Below are 6,662 nucleotides of genomic sequence, written 5' to 3' on the forward strand. Positions count from 1 at the left end.
GCAGAGAGTGAAGTTGACAGTTTAGAGTCTCCTGCTGCAGCAGAGATGAATGGGCAGGCTGAAAAACTGCCTTCATTCATAATGGAATACGGCAACAAAGCAGCTTCATCCCCAGGTGTCTCGGCGACTATAAGAGGAGGGGAAGAGACAAAGGAAGGAAAGTAGGGGGAGACTTAACTACAGAATAGGAGGGCTGTGCAATAGTCCTACCTTTAAAATATTTTTCTGATTTATTGCCCTAGGTGTTATCCAAACAAAGCTTAGAAGGGCGAATAAGCAACACAGGTATTGTCAGAAAGTTAGAACCGCCTAAAAATGTCAAAACCAGCATTCCCGACTTAGTCACACTTCTAAAGATGTTACCGTTTTCATGAAGCATTTAAGGGGAGGACCTAAGGTTGTGTATACAAGAATTAACTGAATATTTTAGTAAGAAAGGGCAGCAAGGATTTAGAGAGAGCAGAGAGTAGAGTTTTGCTTAAAGCTTAAGAAAAAGACAGCGGTGACAAGGTTAGAGACAATCAGATAGAGAAGAAACCAAAAAGGTTGTATGGACTGTGCTGTTTGCTTTCCCTCACACAAAAGACTCACACGTCCTACCGAGCAGTGGAGATAAAGCCGGTGATCAGCTATACAAAGAGAAGTAGCGTGGGCGTGAGGAGGAGGAATTGCAGGCACATCAGAAAAGAGATGGAGTGAGAAAGCATCAGAGAGGAGAGGAGGGACTGGGCATAAAAAAATAATCTGTGTGGGTGTCTCAGTGTGTGTAGTCATTACAAAGCACTAATTCTTAGCATCAGTGAAATCCACAAATAGCACTTACGAAATGTTGTATACATATATGTGTTAAATAATAACACTGGAACAGAAAAAGGGCACATTTTCAATCTTCAGTCAATACCAACATAAAATACGGCTGACACTCAGTATTAGTGGGTTCCCAAACCAGGCTCTAATTCTGTATAGACAGCAGAAAAAGCTATTTTTCATGTGCTCACACATTTTGGGTATCACAATAGGAAGAAGTTTGCTTACAAGAGTCAGATGCAGCATGAGCTCAAATGGCAACCGCACCCAGTGTCTCTGCAGGTACTGTTAGTCCAACTCAGACTATACAACCTTAAGCACATCTCCAGTAAATCTACTTTTTTTAGCCTCCTGATGAAAGAGTCTAGAGACTTGCTTCCTAATACTGCAGGTCAGCTCTGACTTTAAGTTGAGCCTGGCTGTACTGTAACTCTAGTCCACCACATCAATCAAATGTTTATGGGCCTGGCATTTGTCGCTGGTAGAGCTGAGGATAAGGTTAGCAGTTTCCCATAAGGCATGTCTTCATGTAAAAGGAGGCAGTCAGCAACAGAGCACGAAAACATAACCAGTCAAATTAAAATACAACTTGTTTAACAGATGCTTCTGTCTGTATTAATTGCAGTTGTTTTTTAGAGTTACAAAGATTCATTTACCTTAAATTGATTAGTTTTCAACTATTTAATTAATTGCCAACTACAATGTTTGGGTCATTTCTTTTTTAAGATTATTTTTGGGGGCTTTTCCGAGTAACAGGGGATAGACAGGAAAGGTGGGCGAGAGAGATGGGGGGGACCCGGGCTGCTGCAAAGGCCCCAGTCTACATGGGGCGCACGGTCTTACTGGGTGAGCTAGAAGCCGCCCCGTTTGGGTAATTTCTTATGAAAAAGAAAAAGAAAAAAAAGTTTCTCTAAAAATTCTGATTTCAGCTTCTTAAATATTTCTGGTTTCCTTACTTGTCTGTTAGAGAAAAACAGAATATCTTTGAGTTGTGGACAAAAGACATTTCACAAAGTCATCTCGGGCTTTAAAAAACACTAATCAACATTTTTTACCATTTATTGACATTTTATAACCCCAGCAACTAATCGGTTAATCAAGATAATAATTGACAGCTTATTCGACAATGAAATAAATTGTTAGTTGCAGCCCTAAACCTTTTTAAATCCGATATTAGAATTCCATTTACATTTCAAAGATGTAACTGATTTTGTGGGTTGAGGGCCACAGGACTACCAACCACTGCCGCCCACACCACTCGACTGAAGGGCTTCTCACCTACATTGCAGTATGTCCTTCTTAAACCGGCTCATTATAGCATATTTTAGCTGTGGGATGACGAGGTGAGCTTGTATAGCATTTCCACTGCACATATCTGAAAGTAACGGTGACCTGAAATAGCATGGCCCTGCTTAAAAGCTACTGTAGATGTAATTAATGCAAACAGAGCACACCATGCTGCTCCTTCACATCGACAGTTTTCCATCAGAAAACCAATGCAAGCGATTTATCGGAAAGCATCACTGAGGGCATCAACCGATCCGTATTCCCTCTGATTACTTGTGTTTGTGTTGCAGTTTGGGTGAACATCAATCCTCCACGTCACGACATCCTGTTGTTTCCTTTTTTCATTACAGCAGAAGCCTCTTTGCTTTTTCTTCACCAGAATCTGTGAAGCACAGTAGCCTTTATAAATTCTAATAAAAAGTTTGTATAAGGCTATGAATCTATAATCTTACTCTGACACCCCCACTGCCTTAGACATTCAATTTTCTTTTGTTTGTATGAAGAGGTCAGAGAGTTACAAACTAAATGGCAATAAAGCAAAAGACAGCAGAAATTACACATTTTTTGTGACAACTGCTAAATAAGATTTGAGCAGCAATAACTCTCTTCAAATCATATTTGACAATATAATTGCTTTATATTCAATTTTGCATCAAAAAGTTGTAGCAATTTGAAGCAAAAGCCTCATAGGCAATTGAATAATTCAAGACTGGAATAAACACTGCCACTGCCTGTGCACCATATGAGTTACATTTATTTCAAAGAGACGACTGAATGGAAAGAAGTGCGAGGCAGTGCAGCCACCCAATAACCAAGTTGTGAAGACGCTTTTTTTACTGAACGCATGTCTCATGTTGTTCTGGATGCCACTAGATGAGATGATGCGGCGAGGTCATTTTTGCATAAAAAGCAGAGAACAGGAGACAATGAGACTGATAACCTTCAATTCTCGGTTGGAAAAAAAGGACGTTTTCAGTGTGCAAAGTGTTACCCAGGCAACAGCAGCACTGGGACTTTCGAAAAGCTCAAGGATCCTGTATATTTTACTTCTCTTCACGCTTCAAAATCAACCTGTTAGTCACCTGCACATGCACTTTGTGGCCTTGATTTTTGGCAAGGAGAATTTCTATTTGTCTATTGCCAGAGTAAAACACCTGGATTTACAAGACAGCTCAATACATTGTAACTTTAGAAACATTGCCTAAGGGCTGAAAACACATGACAGCCTTGCAATGGAGCTCGAAAAAAGAGATACTCCCTATAACCTCGTCTTCAACTTTCACATTCTCCCCCTCTCAACTCTCCGTACCCCTGGTCTTTAATCCCTCCATCTCTTTTTCTTTCCATCCAGTTTTTGTCCAGAGTGGGACTTCCATAGGGTTTCCCTCAGGACCTGGGTTAATAAAAGCTCTGGAAGTGCAAGTTGAAAGCCCAGTTGGAGGTCCAGCCCTGATCCGCTCTGATGCTAAGCTTAGCTCTCCTACCTCCTCACGCTCAACTTATTTTCGCCCAGGAAAACAACAACCAGGCAGATACATAGTAACTGTCTGGCTGAATGACAAACATTTGATGTGTGTGTACGGCTGAACGGAAGAATAAAAGTCAGTAACCTTTCTCTGACAAGCAGATAATTGCCTTCTTCATGCGCATAAGAGGGAAATGATTGGGTTCTGTTGCAGATGGGCTAAACAGCAAGCAAAACCCCACAGAAGAGACACAAATAACTGGGTCAAAGAAAGCCAGCTGAGTTTGTTTTATGCACAGTGGAAACACAGCACTTTCTTTTCCAATTCCACAGGAATGGCGCACAACCCCACCCAGATCAATACCCTGGAAAGGCAGTTATCCACAATAGCAGAACAAGGAAACAACTAAAGTAAAAACATTCAAATTCATTTAATATATCTGCCACATGCTGGACATGTGGCCACTTTAACATACCTTTGGAGCAACATAAGGAGCACAATTATAGGGAGGCAGAAACATTAGGCAGCTGTTTTGTCATGGGATTCCATGGTGATCAAAAGCCTCAGATGCTCCTACTCTGACACTGGTCTGTGAAAATGAGATTTATATATCAGCGTTTGTGAGTCTGACTGTCTGTGCCTGTGTGAGTTATTAAGAGAGGCAGAGTGATGTAAACTTTACATGCACAATGGTTCACAAGCGCCTATGTTGTTTCCAAATCAAACGTGGAAGCTGCTGCTGCAGTAGGCCTATTTGTCAAGTCGACTCAGACATCTGCAACCAGCAAAGAGGAACGAACTTGTTGTAATTTTCCCTGACTGCTATGGCAACACTGTCCTGACAACTACACACGGAATTTAAAGACATATTTCTATCTAAACTAGCCCAAAATCCTGTCGTCAATGACTCTTTGATCACACAGCCGAAGCCCGATGAAGACCGTCTCCATGGAAATGCATTTTCCGACAAAGTCTCCTCTCCACCATCTCCACAATCCTATTTATAGAACGGGGCACTAGTTAGCTTGCAAAAAACTGAGTAACCGTATAGTTAGAATGGAAATGTCCAGTATCTCCATCTTTCTATGACGCTGCTTGTCTCAAAGCTTCACTAGGCTGAAGAAGTGATCACACAAACAGCTGACGAACAATCCCCAGTCTGTCACACAAGAGAAAGCTGATTTTATGTGTGTGCGGTTGGGAGTGTTTGTGGGTGTGTATCTATGTATGTATGTATGTATTTATGTAAGTGTGAGTGTGAGTGTGTGTTTTAAGCTGATGCAAGGCCTGCAGTGTATGCGCCACAAAGCACATATCCGAAGGCAGACAGCAGCGTGAAGACAGCGGGCAGCGGGGTCATCGCTAACCCTCTCTGGCAGAAGGTCGAGGGACTCTTTACTCCGCTGCGTTTTTACCTCCGTGTGTGGAATGAGGATGTGAAAACCACAGGCGTTTTTTGAGGTCAACGGCTACTACCTCAGTCTCCATCAAGGAAATGGTGTGCGGCAAGAGTGTGCATGCACACGCACATACATCAAAATGAATTAATGAAAGATAGATAGCTCTCATTTCAGGTCTGTGGGACAACAAAGAGCTGGACTAGCATAGCTTTAGCACACCTGCAGCACATTCTCAGCCTCACAGTGCCCTTCAAGAAACAGTCAGTCTATGAACACTGTCAGAGCTCCAATCATGCAGAATAGCATTAGCGCTAATTAGCATTAGTCTACATGAATGTCATGCTTATTAATACCACACTGCAGTTGGCACTATAAAGATGAGGCTCCTACAAACAGCGTTTTGTTAGCTCAATGGCCGAGAATAACAATTATGACTGTCAGCTTTCATTAATAAAAACACTCACTCTCAATGATCGCGCCGACGACGAGTTGCCGTCATTTTAATTAAACGCTACCATACATCTGAAGGGCTGCTGCGGTTATTATTATTGGATATTCCTTCTTAAATTGATTCTCTGATAATATGAGTGAAGAGTTAAATGTGTTTTTTTTTTTTTTTATATCTTCAGTCCGTCTTTCAGACCATCACATTAGAGACGAGCAGAAGATTACAGCAGCAGACCCATTTACACAAGCAATTTACTCACTGCCCTGCATCCCGGAGGTGCCGTTGAGCAAAGACCAGATTGTATCTCTCATGCATCGTCCCCTCTAAGTCCTTACTGACTTTCACTTACAAGAAGGCAGAAACACAAATTTATAAGGCTATGCACAGTGTTTTAGGATAGGCCATGATACATTGGCCCATGAAGTTGCTTTAAATGATATATACGTATATTTGTGAGACAAGTCTTACCTTTTTAACTTTAAAAGATTTTTCTCCACAGTTTAGAATGAGGTACGGATCCCTTTAATACATTATATCTGTCTGTGTTAGGTCATTTTGGTCAATGTTGCAAACCAATGGGCAGGACACCTTTATGCCACTATTTTCAGTTTTTTTTAAAGTGTAGAGTAAAGACTTAAAGTACTAAAAATTGGAGATCATTTACACTAAACCAAAATAGACAAATTAATATCAGATTATAGAACTATCCATGGCATTATGGGGGATGTTAACCCTATAGCCCAGTGCCAGCCCTATTGTAGAGTATTGTAGGGTTGAAGACATTCTGTCCATCAGCTGAGCCATTCACCATTCCCCAACAGTCCATTAGGTTGAGTTCAATTTCATGTTCATCAGTGAATAAAGTCATTAGATGCAATAACTGTACGGTCATATTGTAGTATTTATATTACATGTGGGAAATGTATGATGCTATAAAGCATTTCTCTCATAATGTATTGTCTGTTTTGTGACGAAACACATCCAAGATTAAGTCACACAGTGTATCAGTATGGAAAAATTAAATCAAATAAACTGCAGTGCAGTATGGATGGTCAACAGTAATACTACATGAATACTGTGATATGATAATTGAGCCATATTGCCTAGGCCTAATAACTACTGGTGAAAAACTCTTCAAAAGGATTATCTGGTCAAAAACTCTAACCCTCACAGAAATATAGAATACCATTAAAGTACCTGGTTGGTGTAAACTAGGCTCCAAAGTGCTGAGGCAGCAAAAGGCAGCTTTAACAC

Source organism: Etheostoma cragini, chromosome 17, assembly GCF_013103735.1.
Source record: "Etheostoma cragini isolate CJK2018 chromosome 17, CSU_Ecrag_1.0, whole genome shotgun sequence".
NCBI classification, from domain to species: Eukaryota; Metazoa; Chordata; class Actinopteri; order Perciformes; family Percidae; genus Etheostoma; species Etheostoma cragini.